The sequence below is a fragment of the Sminthopsis crassicaudata genome, chromosome 2, assembly GCF_048593235.1.
Source record: "Sminthopsis crassicaudata isolate SCR6 chromosome 2, ASM4859323v1, whole genome shotgun sequence".
NCBI lineage: Eukaryota > Metazoa > Chordata > Mammalia > Dasyuromorphia > Dasyuridae > Sminthopsis > Sminthopsis crassicaudata.
In genome coordinates this window covers 600,503-616,931 of record NC_133618.1, presented here as the reverse complement: position 1 = coordinate 616,931, position 16,429 = coordinate 600,503, and the positions used below count along the sequence as shown (strand labels likewise).

The 16,429-nt window shown below is 42.7% G+C and overlaps 1 long non-coding RNA gene across 1 annotated transcript; it reads right to left on the bottom strand.

Moving 5' to 3' along the window:
- Window positions 1-2,439: 2,439 nt before the first annotated feature.
- On the bottom strand, window positions 2,440-8,926 carry LOC141553873 (uncharacterized). Its single transcript, XR_012485699.1, has 3 exons — window positions 7,178-8,926; window positions 6,614-6,668; window positions 2,440-3,940 (listed from the first exon to the last, which is right to left on the bottom strand). It is a non-coding gene; the product is annotated as an uncharacterized LOC141553873 (long non-coding RNA).
- Window positions 8,927-16,429: the final 7,503 nt, after the last annotated feature.

Here is a 16,429-nt window from a genome sequence, read left to right as displayed (position 1 = left end):
AAAGCAGGCCTTTCTTCTTCCACTTTACAAAGGAGGCCTGGGATACTTCTCTTGGCTTAACTTCTTACACACCCAAACCAACTAAGGGAGTTTCCAGTCTTATGTTCCCATAACCCGCATCCAACCCTCAGAAAAGCTCCATTATTTGGGGATTTGGCTTTTGATTAACAGCTAGATCTATTTCTTTTTCTGAGATCAGTGCTAATGATCTCTGGTCTTTTGACTCCTTTTAACCCTAATTTTTTTAGGATTTTATTCTCTCCTATTTTTATCTGGCTATATATTTCTTACCTATCTTTTGCCCTGTTCATTACTCAAGAAAATTTTGCCTTTCTCTCCTCCCCTTCAGCAAGTGTGTTCATGAATTTTTTAAAAAAAATCATTCTTGTACCCCTTTCTAAAAAGATTTCTCTTCATTATCCATCTTCTCTTTCCATTTCTCCTAGATCCTTATTCTCCTTAATTCTTGACCCCTGTAGTCCTCTTTTTTCTGTATTCTTTATACAATTAAAAGTTTTCATGCTGGGCTCTGCCCTCTTCCTTCTGGACACTTTCTGCCAATGCCTTGTTCAGCTTACCCTATGGAATCCCCTTTTCCATTGTGTCTTACTCTCAGAACAGAGCCATTTATGCACTGCCCAGTGTTAAGGCCTTCCCCCACCACAGATCTATACCCTCTGTCTTACTGAGCTTTTCTTCTTTATATTTGTCTGGAAGTAGTCTATGTCCATATTCTCCCACTTCTCCTGATGCCAGCTGCCCAACTCCCTTCTCCCAGAACAAGCAAGCTTTTTAGGTTCCTAGGCTCGTCCAGGGTAAAGTCCTCGTCTTCCTTTACCCATAAGAGCTTTCCATCAGTGGAAGCCCCTGTCATCTCCAAAGGAAGGCTCATTTCCTCATTTTGTTAAGTCTTTCCTCCTCTGAGCTCACAGAAGTCCTCTCTCATTGCTAGTCTAACCCTAACCCTAACCCTTGATTTGATTCAGGGGACCATTCCCTTCTTTCCATCCCCTGCTTTCCTCCTCCCCACCTTGCACATACCCTCCCGTGTGGTACTGTGGTCCACAATGACGACTTCATCCAGAGGCAGGTGGCGACATGTTCTGTCCGTAATGTCCCTCGTCCACCTCTTCAGTGTGACCTGTGCCATTTGGGCTATCGCTCCAGTCTCTGTGTACCTTGCCATTTCTATCCTTGCCTGCTGTGTTGATTCATTCCTCCAGCATTTTTGTTGTTTGGGGTGTCCAAGAAGTTAAGTCCTTCAGTTCTGGTTTTCTTTCTAAAAATGCTTCAAGTGGTAGCAAAGAATTGCAAAAGAAGTGGCTGCCCATCAACTGGGGAATGGCTGAACAAGTTGTGGTACCTGAAGGTAATGGAATATTATTCTTCTTTAAAAAATAATGTACAACTTGATTATAGAAAGGCCTGGAAAGATTTACACGAAGTGAGCTGAGCGAAACAAGCAGAATCACGAATACAGTGCACACAATAACAGCAAGAATGTGAGGTGATCAACTAGGAATGACTTCTCTCAGTGGTTCAATGATCCAAGGCAGCCCCAATGGACTTTGGACAGAAAATGCCATCTGCAACCAGAGAAAGAACTAAAGAGACTGAATAAAATCAACACATGCTATGCTCACTTCATTTTTTAAAATCTTTCTTGTGTTTTTTCCTTTTGCTCCCATTTTTCTCTCCTGACTTGATTCATAAAGCAATGTGTATTAAAAATAAACTTAAAAATGCTTCCAACTCTTACTGAATGTCCACTTTTTTGTCCTATGTGATTAAGTTCATATTTGCAGGATAGGTCCCTCTGGCCTGCAGGAATGTCCTTTCCTTTCTATGGGAAGCTCTTTCTCCTGATGGCTGCAGAACTTGAAGTTTCTGAATTTGTCTTGGAATTTGCAGCCTTTTTTTCTGAGAATTCTGTGGATTGGAGTTTCATTTTCCATGTTCAGAAGCTCTGGGAAGTTCTCTCCATAACTCTATTTCTCTGGTTATACAGATTGTTTGTTCTGTAATATTGTGGGAGACCCAACATCCCATCTATATCTTGTGTTTTAATAACTGTTTTTGCTTGTCTTCTGCTAATTGTCCTTCCTTTGGGGCATTTGTGTTTCCCATCAATGATTTTTTTTTTGGAGGCTTGCCAAGTATTTCTATTCTGTTCATTATTTTTACTTTGTAGGATATAAATTCTGCTCTCATTCTTCTCATTTCTTCGTTAAGCACACACATTCTCAAATTCCACAGGATTCACCGGAGGGCTGGTTTATTTTTCTTCACTTTGTAGTATGGACTTATTGATGTCTGAATTTTAGTGGATCTAGGGGCCATATTTCCTTCGGTTTTTACTCGTTTTCTCACAGATTGATAGATCTGTGTGATCGGGGTCTTTTTTCAATCTTTACTCCCCGCTATTTTTCTTAGCTCTCATTTCTTTGTCTCCTCTGATTGTAGTTTCCTTAAGGACTGTATCGCACAATGTCTTAGCCTCCTTCTGCCTTGGCTAATTCATAGTTCACCAAAAGTTTCAATCCCAGTTGACTTTTGGGTTGTCCAAACTGGCCCCAGTTGTATACTGGGCTCTTTTCTCAGACTTTAGAGGGCTACACAGCTGCCCAAATGCACAGCTTCCTGCCCTGGTGACCTGTCCTGCTCCCTCAATTGCTCAGTTGTCTGGCCCAGCATTGGCAGTTCACACCTGCGGCTCGGAGCTTTGCGGGACTGGCACTTCTAGGATGCAGTCCCCAGAAGTATTTTTTCTCCTGAAGAATTATGGGGTTAGTGCCAATTTCCCCCTTTCTTTTGGATTCTGGGAGTCTACACCATGGAAACAGCTAGAGTTGCTTCATCGTTGGTACATATTTTTGATTTTGAAGAGGTCTGAGAGATTCTGGGGTCAGAGAAAATATCTTCTCTGCCATCTTGTTCATTTAGAGCCAGAAGGGCTCCAAATATAAAATCTCAGAATTAGGCTAAAAAAGGCTTTGTACAATCTTTGGGACTCAGTTAATGACTACTGACCTTAATGTGAAACAAAGGCAGATTTTCCCAGTGGCTGTTTTAACAGGAACATAGAGACATTCTGAGCTTATAATTCCTTCAGGGTTAATATGGTAAATGCTCAATGTCCTTTTTCTCCCACCCTAACTTGCCTTTCCCCAACCTGTCCCCCCCCAGCTTTAAACAGAAAATAGAGCAATTTGGTGAATAAAAATCATTTTCTTGTCAACTTCTGAGCAACCAACAAAGTACGAGTAGTTTGGTCTTGGCTTTTTCCTTAAGAAGTGTACATTTGTCCCTTTGTACGATCCTGTTTTACTGTGGTGCTATTTTTTCCTTTAGAGGTGACTGAGTGACACAGTAGCTAGAGCACTGGGCCTGCATTCAGGAAGATGGCAAGACACTTTCTAGACGTGGGAGCCTGGGCAAATCATTCAACCTCTATTTGCTTCCATGCCCTCAACTGTAAAGTGGAGGTAACAGCATAATTAACTATTGCGAAGATAATATTAACTTTGCAGGGCTCTTAAAAAAATCACTTGATGTAACACTTGTAAAGGCATTGAGCATAGACAGTGCACGACACACAGTAGGCATTCTATAAATGCTTTTCCCTTCCCTTTTCAGCATAATCATTTTTCCCTTTGGATATCATCTGAATGTGAATAGATCTCAGTAGAACATCCTTTCTTCTCTCAGTAACTAGCTTTACAATAAATTGTTCTTGATTTTCCACATTGGTTATTTTTTTTCCCCCTGCATCAGTTACAAGGCCCGCTCTTCTGAAACATTTCCTGATTTCTCCAAAAATGAGCCTTAGGAAGCTTCTTTTTTCTTGATCAGGACTGAGGACAGCTCCACGATCCATCTCATTCTTCATGTAGAAAGTAACCCTTGTATTTTTCCTTCCAAAGGGCTTTGGTGTCTCCAACTGGAAGAAAGAAAGGAAGAGAAATAGCTTTTCTCATGGTGTAAATGCCTCCTCCAAGATGAGGAAGTAGAGAGAGCATTCTACATCACAGAACAGTTGGGACCGGATAGTGCCCACCTGCTGTGGCCAGAAAGTAAAGAAGGGATGGGAAGCTGCCCGCTTCTGTACACTAGGAGGACCCTCACTAGCAAGGACCGTAACGGCACCTTCAGGTTTGCCAGACCCACGACATCTACGATCTCGTTTGTTCCTCCCCACAACTTGCCAAGTAGGTCTTATGTGAAGGAATCTCCCAGCTGGGACACAGCTGAGGTGAGATTTGACCTTGTCTTTCTGGCTCCAGGGCCGGCTCTTTCTCCCTGGCATCACTTGGGTGCCTGAGGAAGAACATTTGTAGCCAGCAGCAAAGGGCCAAGACACTCTGTCCAATATGCCGGGGTCCAGTGGACCTGTGTTTAGATGGGGCAACAGATGTGGGGAGGGTTGCACACAGTGTCTCTGTTTCCTCATCTGCCAGGTGAGAAGGAGCTAAGCAGTGCTTGTGGCCCGCTACAGATTAACAGGAGATCCATGAGAGCTCACAGCTGGGCTGCCCCCCAAGCTGTGGGACCTGTGGTTGTCAAGGAGGCTCCACAGTGCCAATTGTTAATGTGCACACAGGAACCTGGGGGGTATTAAGAGCAATTTTGGAATTATAGGCTTGTCTTTATACAAAATCCCTTTTTCGTATGGGCCAAAATGAAAAATTATGAAAGCACCATTGATATGTAAGCTCTAACAGTGCTTTTATTCTGCTTACAAAGTGTTGTGTTACTATCTAGGCTTTGCATTGTTTAAGAATCCTGTTTGTTGGAAGTGATGGCATTCAGCACCGCTGCACAAAATCGGGATCTGGACTTACCTAGTTCAAACGTAGCTTCAGACATTTGCCAGCAGTGTGACCCTGGTTAATAATTAGTTATTACATTTTTGTTGCACTGTGGGACGATGTTCCCTTTAACATTTTGGTATTTTCATTTTGTTCCCAATTTTCTTCCTATGGTAAACATTCATGAAGCTGAGGCTTTCCAAATACAAAGAATTTTATAGTATTTTAAAAATTTTAATTAAATATGTATATATATATATATATATATATATATATATATATATATATATTCCCCCCCCTTATTTATTTATTTATTTGTGCTGAGATAATTGGGGTTAAGTGACTTGCCCAGGGTCACAAAGCTAGGAAGTGTTCCGTGTCCGAGACCAAATTTGAACTCAGGTCCTCCTGAATTCAGACCTGGTGCTCTAGTCATTGCATCACTTAGTTGCCCCCTAGCTTTTTATTTTTCAAAATACCTGCAAGGATAGTTTTCAACATTCACCCTTGCAAACCTTTTGTTCCAAATTTTTCTCTCTCCCTTCCCCTAAAAAGCAATATGGGTTAAATGTGTGCAATTCTTCTAAAACATTTCCACGTTTACCATGCTGTGCAAGAAAAATTGGATTAAAAGGGAAAAATGAGAAAGAAAAAAAGCCAAGCAAACAAGAAAAATGTGAAAATTCAATGCTGTGCAGATACAAAGAATTACCAAAAAAGGTGATGTGTGAAACCATGAAGCCCTACTTCCTGTGTAGATTTGTTTAATGTAAAGAGAATAAGAGAAACAGAGGAGTTGAGGATAGTGAACCCTATCTACATTTTCTCATGTAATACACACTTATATGTGACTGTGCACATAAGTCAGTGTATTAACATAGATGTACAGGTACATGTATGTTCATGTATGCGTGTTGTGAGTGTATAAATTGGTTGGCATAGAGCGAGAATTTCCCTGCACATAATATTGACATGGGTGATGAGTGTGGGTTGGGAGGGGGGATGCCCACAGAGCTGCTCCTTCTTAGGCCCAGAGAGACCTGCACAATTCTTTGCCCTTCTAGTGGCTTTAGGTCATTGGTCTCCTGCTGCTGCCCACTCTTCCTGCACATCACTCAGTCTAGCTAAGGAATATTTCTGCAGACAAAGTATTTGTAATTCAACTGGGAGGAGGGTGGAGGAGAAGAACCCGAGATCACTCTGCTTGTCTCCCTACACTTGCTCTGTGGTTTGATTTTCCATTTCTATCCACCAAGATCTCCTTTGATGCAGCAATCAGAAAACACGTAACCAAATAAACTGTGTCTTATATTCTTTGTGTGGGGATGGGGCCTAAACTGTAGGAATAAAGGAGAGGGCAGAGCATCAGGTCCGTCAGTCAGTGACAAATGTGGTTCATGTGTGGCCTTTTCCAGCTTTTTGTTCTAGGTTGATGCATGGATAGTAGAAGTTTGGATTGAAGGAAAGAAGCATAGATAGATGGAAAGAAGCATGGATCAGTGGGTAGGTGGATGGTTGGATAAATGGATGGATGAATAGTGAGTCTCTTGCTCTGCTCTGGGAAGGGAAGAGTCCTGTCTCCATCCATGCCTAGAGGGCAGAGAGATGACAGACAAAGACCAGCATGTTTCTGGTCCTGTCCTGCCTGCCCCTGTGAATCTGCAGTCGGGCACAACTTCTAGAAGGAGGAAGGCCAGATGAGGTAGAGGTGGCTAGAAAGTCTACAAGGTGATGAGATGTAAGAGACAGACCCAACCACTCATTCCCTCTTTCCAGTTATTTATCCTTATCACTTGTTTACTTACCCTCACTTTTCAGTTTTGGAGGCTTGGTTTGTGCTGGGGAAGGGCTGAGATAAGCCTGCAGATAAAAAGAGAAGCAAGAGATCAGTGGATCCCCACGTTTAGACCCCCTGTTCTCGAGGAAGACATCCTTAGCTTCCTTCACCCATGCAGGGAAGAGAGCTGATGGAGGAGAAGCACCAACAGGCTTGCTCCTAGTGCCTTCTCAGAGAGCAAGCCCATCCTCTGTTAGGATCCAGAGGGCGTGGGATGGGGCTGCTCACAGTCTACAGGGACCAGACAGGAGGCTGGTTCCTGGGCAGCTGCTCTTTTTTTGAGCAAGAGCAAGAGAAGAGGAGCCTACCCACCCCTCCCTCCCTTCTTGCCTTCTTTGGTTCCTGGAAGAACTCCATGTTTCTGCTTTCCCAGGAGAACCTTATAGCAAGCTCTGACAGATAACCCACAATCCAAGGATGGGCAGAGTCCCTAGGGCCTGTCTCCCTCTCTTTCACCAGGGCCAGAGGTTAAGGTGAAACTTTAGAAATAGCCATGAGGGCATACTGGATTTGGTCCCTGGAAGGCGCTTACCTGAGCTTCACAAATTGAGGGCCCCTTTCATGATGGGTTTTCTCATTGCTTCTCGTTTTTTGACCAGTTTTTTCTTTAAGTGCTTAGTTGCTAGGACGGCCAGCTCACATATACCAAGTTTACATAATTTCAGTATTTATGATGCCTGTAAGCCTAACGTAGAATTCCTGCTAAACTCTTCTTGCCTTATCTGAAATGATTTATAGCCCTTTTGGCATTCCCCTAAAGTACGACAATTCCCACCCAGGTTTTCAAAGGGCCTGTGGGTGCTCTGACAGGGATGCTTCGAGGGGCCTGCTCCCCTCCCGACAACCCATGGATTCTGAAACGTGCCTTGCTCTTGACAGCAGGAATAAGCCCCCCAAGACAGAAGTCAGTGGGGTACGGTGCTGGTGCCGACACACCCTTGCTCCAAGAATACATAGGCTTCGGGCCTTTTTCCGGAGTCCCTACTAGTCTCTGCAGCCCTGGAGGAGCTCATGGCCATTCCTGTCCTATGGAGCTCCCCATTACATCACTTCTGAAATGGATCTGAGGTGCTGGGTCTCACTGCCACCTTTCATGGATCATGAAGCTCCCAGTGGGCAAGACGACCCAAACGGCTTTTCTGGCGAGGAAATAGAACTGCCCCGGGAGTTGGCCTTCTCCAGGTGATCCCATTGAAGAGTGGAAATGGCTTTGTTGACATCGGTTCGGTGACTTTGGATGCAGAGCCCCAGAGGACACAGCGGAGGGTCTCAGCCGTTTTGTCCAGTAAAATGTCCAGAGATTCAGTTAGGAAAAGAATTCTAAGAAGGCCTGAATTCAGCCTAGAACCTTCAACCTTCCTGGGCAAGTGAACCCAGGGAGAAAAAAGTTTTCTCATCATCTGAGCAGCTGAGCATGGAGCCTTGGGGAGGAGAGGAAGCTTCTGATTAGGAAGACTGAAGAAGCTTTCCCAGCAGCTGTCTAAGGTGGCTGGCTGGGGAGACTCTGCTGAGCTCAGCCAATCTCTGTCAAAAGGGCCCTCAAAAGTGCAGGTTTCCCTTGACTAAGGAAGTCTCGCGCTGGGGGGAAGGAGAGCAAAGGATGCTATTGACATCTGGTTGGCGGAAGAGGAGTCTCTTCTTGATGAGGGACCCCATACCGACTGTGGGGGTCTGAGATCTGGGGAAAGACCCTCTATCTTACATCGTCGGTGGATGGATGGCCCCGGGCGTCTCCAAAAGCCAAACTGAAGTGAAACACCTGGCTGAAGGCAGTGGAGCAAGAGTGGACAAGCACCTGGAGAGAACTGTACCCTGCGGGCAGCAGATCCCGCAGAGAAGGGACGGGGTTCAGCAATCAAAGGCAGCAGCAGAGCCCAAGCAGACCTCCCTGTTCAGTCTGTTCTGCTGTACAGAAACAGCCCTGACTACACAAAATCACACAATGAAAGTCACAGAGGGATGGGAGCACAGCGCGCAATCCGGCCCAGTGACACATTAAAACAATAAATAAATAAAAGGAACCAAACCAAGCCTGTGACAGAACAGTCTCATGCTAATGCTCAAAAACGACAGTAAATAGTGGCTGAGGGCCAGCGGCTCGGCTTGTGCGCCCCCCCCCCCATGCTCTCAGGGCCCCGGGCTGGCAAAGTGGAATTGCTCTGGGAGGGAAGGTGGTCTCAGGCCACGGTGGATAGTGGGTGAGAGGGAGGGGCAGGTCGACTTTGCTCAGCCCCCAGCTCCAACTGCCCTAAAAGGTTCTATAATAAATGTGGTGCTTTACTCTGCGCAAAGACCGGGAGTTTGCTTGTGGACGTGGGCCCTGGAATGAGGGGAGCAGCTCAGGGATCACTGGGAAGCGGGGCTGCCTTCTGTCTTGGAATGAAAGCATACGCAAGCTAGCACATGAGTGACGTTCCAGTCCTTACCAAGGAACAAGTTCTCGTCCTCAGAATGTGTGTTACAGCAGGGGATGGGGGGAGAGGGGTGCGATGATCTACAGTTGCCTTTGGCTTGAGCTGTATAGTTATGTGCACACACACACACACACACACACACACACACACACTGGTCTCACTCACATTCTGTCTGTGTGCGTCCTTAGTGTTCAAGTCCAGGACCCTAACTCTCCAAAGGGAGGTGTACAAATCCTTCAGGGTTCCCTGCAATGTTTGGGTTATTATGTTGTCTGAGTGTCTGAGGCTGGATCTGAACCTGGTCCTTCTGCTTCTCAGACCAGCGGGGTCGTCTGACTGCCCCCAAGTCTTCCCTGTTGTGAAACTATGGATCCACCCTTAGCTCAGTGAATCATAGCTGTATTTTCCACACTTCGGATGCTTGTGAAAGTGGGAGAAGTGGATTACGGTAGGTGGCAATTTCTTGTCTTGGTGACTCCCAGCAGGATCGGGCACGCTCACAAACACATCCAGTCTGGTCTGTGAATTGAAAGCCTCTGGGCAATTCTGTTGCCTTTCTCCCCTGGACATTTTGTCTGGTTCAAGTATGTGAGCCCCATATCTTGGACCTTTCCAGGAGCAAGAGAAACATCCCTAGGCTTTGCCCCATGCTTAGCATACTCCTTTCTCTCATCACTCCCCAAACCTCCATTTTCAGAGGAGTGGGAATTGGCTGCATGGGATGCAATCACTAAGGGTTAACTGGGCTGGTCTACCCAGGTAAGGACAGAAGAGGCAAAGTTGGTCAAGAGGTACAAAAACGAAGTGAATTTTTAACAGTTAAAAGAACTGAGCTACAAAGTTCCAAGCATGATCATTTATCAGTAAAGCATGAATTCAGCAATAAATTGTAGCTTCATTAAAACCAAGACCCTGAATGAGGAGGAGAGTTTTCTTTTATAGGTTTTGGGGACTACAGAACGAAGACCAGAGCACGGTAGCTGCCATCATAGAGTTGAAATGGTTGTGGTTTGTTCCTTCTTCTGGAAGAGCACCACAACATGACATGCAAACAAACTGGATTGAAGGGGGAGGGCTGTGCAAAGTCACCAGTCTCACTCGTTCCTCTTAAGCCACGCGGGTCCAGTGACAAGAGAGAGATCAGGATGGCTGCAGATGGCTCTGCATGTAATGGGGGAGCTTGGCTCTCTTAAGCTAAGATTTCTAACAGGTTTCAGTTCGACTGTGGAAAGTCAGGGAAGAGTTGAGGCAAAAAAAAGGTATCTCATCTAATCAAAAAAGGAGAAACTAAAGGAAACAATCCCTCCCCAAATCAATGGGGAGGGGGGACCCTCAGGGCTATTCATACTCACTCTTGAGCTTGTTGGACCTGTCAATGAGAGCCAGAGTCATTTGTATTTAAGGTGTGGTCCTAGTCCTTGAACTCAACATACCTGGCAAGGTTTCAGTGATCAAAATGTACATGCCTTTGGGCATAGCCCCCACAGGTAAAGATGTTTACCCTATGTGAACAGGAGGGAAGGGAAGGCAAAGAAGACTCATCAGTATCCATGAAAAAAAACCACACAGACACAAAAGCGGCCACAAAAACCAATGGTTTTTACAATTCGTACACGTCTAGAGGTCTTAAATGTCTTCTTTCTTTGGTTGGTTACTCAGGAGAACTAAGGCACTTCATTTCAATGTTCCTTCCTGCACTGCAGCACCGTGGCCAGCACCCTGGACCCTCTTCAGCCAGCTCAAAGGCTGCTCCACATCCTGACCCAGCTGGGACAACTTTGATCTCTGGCTGGAATGCCCTTGACCAAACAAGGCCTTCCTTTTACCGCAGACAGCCTGATTTCCCTTGTGAGAAGAGCCTGAGATCTGAGTGGAGAAGTGAAAGTCCCTAATCTGAGATATGCTACAGGGAGTGTGGGGGGACCCACACGCTGGGACCAACCCCACATCTGAACTGCTGGTCTGTCTGAGTCACTTTCTCTAACCATTGTCCAGCACTGCCCCTATTTCACCACGTCTGGAGCCCAGGCGAAAACTAGGTTTATTACAAGCGGAAGGAACACACTTGTGGAACCCAAATTGCTCACAGTCATATTAGACGTTTGCATATTTATGACAATACAACAAAAGGAGCCGAAAAGAGGAGGGGGAGAGGTGCACAAACATTTTTCACAGACTGGTTGGTGCCTATCTTGCCTCCCAAGACCCCAGAGAATCCAGCTTGGAGTGTAAACAAATTATGTCCGCTGGGGGAGAGGGCTTCTTCTTGATACTTTCAGGTCTCCTGCATGCTTTGGATATAATGTTTCTGGAAAATATGACAACTCAAAAAGACAAATTCAGGGATAAACTATAAAGGCAGTAATAAGGGCTTAGAAATAGAAAGGTAGATCAGTGGAATAGAATAAAAATATAATTTACAACAGCAAAAAAAAATCTTGTATTTGACAAAGTATGAAGATAGTATTTTGGACAGGAATTCATTGTTTGGTGGAAATTGTTGGGAGGGCTAGAAAGTAGTGTGGCAGAGGCTGGGTATAAAATTATACCCTAATTTACCAAAATAAGGTCAAAATCGATATATGACCTAGATATAGATTTTACAGGAAAAATAGAACATGTAACTTCAGTTTGTGGCTAGGTGAATGATTTATGAAGGGACAGAGAACAAAGTTGTGTAAAATGCATAATTTTGATCACCTTTATACAAATGTAGCCAAGATGAGAAGGAAAGCAAAAAAATTGGGAATAATTTCTGTAGACAATCAGATAAAGTATAAAACACATAAAGAATTTTGTCAAATCTATAAGAATCAAATTCTTCAAGTGATAAATGGTCAAAGGATAAGAATAAAGAAGAAAAAATATACTCATTTAAAAATGTTCTAAGTCACCATTGATTAGAGAAAAGCAAATTAAAATAATCATGAAATATGTCGCACCTATCAGATTGATTAAAGTGATAAGTGTTGGAAGGCTTGCGGTAAAAACATTCATTGCTGGTGGAATTGTGGACTGACGCAACCATTTTGGAGGGCAATCTGGAATGATGGCAAAGCCCAGTCAGAATGCCACGGCACTCTATCTTCCCCTTCAGCAGTTGCCTTCATGAAAGCTTCCGGTAAAGCTGCTCAGGGATGCTTTTTTCTGTGCTCAATGGGAAAAACAGCTGGTCATTGCAAAGCAGTCTCCTGTCTCTTCTCCGGCTCCATCTGTGGCCAGAGCTCTTGCTTCTCTGTTCTAATTTCTCTGTCTTCTACCTCCGTTTTTTGCTGGAGCTGTAGTACTTCTGGTCTAATTGCTGTAGTCTAGCCTTTGCTTTATCTCCTAATTTTGCTTGAAGGTCTTTTGTTCCATCAGTTTAACCTCCTCCCTCATCCTCTCCGGATTGAGCTAAGGAGTGTGGGAGGGAGGGTTCTTTATTGCCTTGATCACCTGGAGGCACATATCCCGATAAGCCTCCTAATGAAGGATAAATACTCTTTGGTGTTGGGGAGCACTTCTCCTGTTTTTCTTTTTTTTGGGGGGGTGTTTTTTGTTAAAGAATCATCCCCTGTAGTTTCTAACTCATAAGCTTGCTCTGTATTTACAACTCTACTCTCCAGTCTGGTCACAGTTTGACCCATAATGTATTCCCACCTTCTCTTCTGGTGGAGGAGCTGTTATGCCTTCTTGAATATTAATTTTGATAATTAATATTTCGAAACTTAGTGATTTATTATTACGCCCCATGTTGGGCACTATATGTTAAGTGCCACTCCTGCACTCAACTACCACTAATCTATCCTGGCTCCTAGGTCTAATCAGAGAAACTCTGGTAAATATAATACCAATCTTACCTCTTTTTTGGGGTCCTCAGAAGTCCTCTGGCTGCTATCTCATACGGATGCAGTTTGAGCACAACAGAGCACCGAGGGTTTTGGCAGACAAGCTTAGACTTTACGTGGTTTACACCTCCCTCTATGACCTCCTGCACTATCTTGGTATTGCTCTCCAAGACTGAGCTCTGAGCTTACACAGGATCTATGAGGCACAAGCCAATCGATGATGGAGATTACATCCCCAACTTGACTCTAGATCAGAGTAATTGGAATTCCCGCCTGGCTGGAGGTCCCACCCATGAAGGAAGTCCCCATGTACTCATACCCAATCACATCTGGGGACCTCGAGACCATTGGCCTACTTACATCCCAATTGCACTTGCCAGACCTCTCTAATGGACCCTTATACTCCTCCTCCTCCTCCTCCTCCTCCTCCTCCTCCTCCTCCTCCTCCTCCTCCTCCTCCTCCTCCTCTTTCTCCTCTTCCTCCTCCTCCTCCTCCTCCAACTGGTTAGGGAACTAAAACAACCACAATAAAATAATGAATCTCCATCCCTCAGCAGGAGATGTTCTCCTCTCAGTTTTTACCACATACATGTTTGAGCATTTGAATGATTTCTGTCTAAAAATCAGAATTTAGCTGGTGGTACTGTGGATAAAACCCTGGGCCTCAAGTCCAGAAACTTGATAGTCCTATGACTCTCAGCAAGTCAGAGGATCTCTGTTTTCTTCCATTTCTTATCTATGAAATCTGTAGTAAAAGGACCTCAATCCATAGCTTCTTGGGAAGATCAAATGTGATCATTTTAAAGTGAATGGGGGCAGCTAGGTGACACAGTCGATAGAGAACCAGTTCCAGAGTTAGAAGGACCTGAGTTAAAATCTGGCCTCAGATACTTGACATTTATAACTATGTGACCCTGGGAAAGTCACAACCCTGATTGCTTCACAAAAAAAAAAAAAGTGGATGACACTTAGTAGGTGCTATGTAAATGGTAATTATCTTTTTTTTTTTCCACATTTTTAACATTTTCATTTAAAGTTTTAAGTTTCAAGTTTTATCCTTTCCTCTCTTCCCTGATCCCTGAATAGTAAGCAACCAGATATTTGCTATTATGTAAACCATTTTGTACCAGAAGACAGGAATAAAGGGGAAAAAATGAAAGAAAGTGAAAATAGCATGTGATTTATAATAAGAACACAGTTTCAGGTAAAAACCTGTGTAAAACAAACTATGATGCACTTCATGGGAAATTAACGTTAGAAGTCTACGAAATCATTATAAAGCATGTATCTCAAGTATGTAGTCATGATAATGACACCCATATATTAATCTTTATGTTAAACTGATGAAGTAAGAATGTACTATTAAAAGCAACTTGAGACAACATGGAAAGATCAAAGTGAGGACATCATAAAGGATTACAATCCTCTAAGAGTCAGCTTTTAGAGGACTTGATTGCACTGTTTGTGAACCAAAATACCATATGCAAAGCCTCTCTGACTATAAAGTCTTTATCAGAAAAAGAAAATGTGAGCGTCTAGAACAGAGACGTCTAGTAGAAAGAAACTGAAGTCTCCTGAGATGTGCAATGTGAAACAGGTTTCCAGAGAATGAATGGAGCCAGTATGGATTATTGAAACTAGCAAACGACTAAAAGATTGTACCATTAAATTTGTCTTTCAATTAAAAACCAGGGGCATTCTGGGAATGGTGGACAAAATTAACTGAATGTGGGAGGTTCCATGTATCTCCTCTGTAGTTGACTTTAAAGGTGTATCTCGCCATACGTGTCAGTCTTATAACCATGCTCTTAATAAAGATTCTTTTGGAGGGCATCCCTTGGCCTACACCTTATTTAAATATGTCCAAATTAACTACATTACCCTGCCCCAAGTCAGCTATTTACAAACACGGTCACTAGATGGGTGGAGGCCCTTCTCCCACCTAGGGCTACCTCGACCTTTGTTGCCACAATTGTCCTCAAAGAGGTTGCTCCCGATTTGTGTTCTCTCCCTTTGCGCTCCCATTCCCACTCCCCCATCGATTTAGACGCAGGGACTCATTTCACAGACTCAATCTTATCGGACTTGGTGTTATACCTATAATATATTATATAGAATATTCTATATAGATGTTGTACCTATAACATATTATATAGAATATTCTATATAGAATATTATATTATAATAGAATATAGAATTATATATATAGAATATTCTATGCTATGCTTAGACCAATTCTCACTAAATTGAGAAAAAAGATTAAAGGGGAAAGAAAAATATAAATAATCACTGTTTTGAGTGCTTTGTTCTGTATTGCTTTACTAATCTTTTATCAACTATCATTATTAGGATAAGAAATAATGGTGTGATTTATAGTAAGAACATAGTCTCAGGTAAAAACCTCTGTGTTACTTAAACTATGATGTAGTTCCAGGAAAATTCCTATGTTAGTAGACTCAGAAGTATAATAAAATCATTACAAAGTATGTATCTTAAATATATGACCATAATAATCATACCTATATTTTAATCTTTATGTCAAAATGATTAAGAAAGTCCTATTAAAGGCCAATTAAGACTTCATAGAAAAAACTAAGGTAGGACATCATAAAGTTAAGGCATCAATCCCTGCAACCTTATATGAATCAGCTTTTAGAGGACTTTGTTGCCCCATATATTAACCAAGTGATTTATAAATACCTCAGGATATTAGTCTGCCATACCAGGCAGACTGTAGTTCTCATCTTTGTTTCACTTAATAAAGACTGGTTTCTTTTTCCAGAAAAGCTCCTGTCTTTTTTTTTTTTTTTTTTTTTTTTTTTTTTTTTTTTTTTTTTTACAAACCTAGACATATGATTTGAAGAAAACTTAAAATTGCCCAGATGTCTTAAAACTAGAGCATAAAATAAAAATAAAGAAACCATGGTTTACTTTCTGAAAGAAACTTTTAAATTAAAACTCCCAGGAACATTATGACCAAAATGTAGAGCTTTCAGGTCAATGAGAAAAATACTGCAAGGAGCCATAAAAAATTCAAATATAATCCCAGTACCAAGGAGCCCACAATTAGGATCACACAGAATTTGATAACAACCATCCTTAAAGAATAGAGTTTAGAATTTGATATTCCAAATCAATGAGCTAAGGAGCATATTTAGCTATGGAGCTAAAGACCTGAAGGATGAAAGGTTCCCCTGTTCCCCATTTTAAAGATAGAATAAAAAACAGGAATTGGTAGGTGGTTAAAACAATCTAAATAGGTAAAGGACTAACAGTATCAGGGGTTGAAAGTCTGAAATGTGAATTGGGAACAACCTCTTTTTTCATCTCAAAAACATTTGATACTTTCCACCTGGATCTTGCAGAAATAACTGGTAGCAAATTTCCTCCAATTGTACAAAAATTCCTAGAGACAGCATTTCCAGGAATGGCACCATCTTGGCTAGTACAGATAACAACAAATCACAATAGTGAAACGTATAAAAAATAATAAATTTCCAGGACATGAAATGATTTGCAAGTGGTGCTGAGAAAACAATTTCT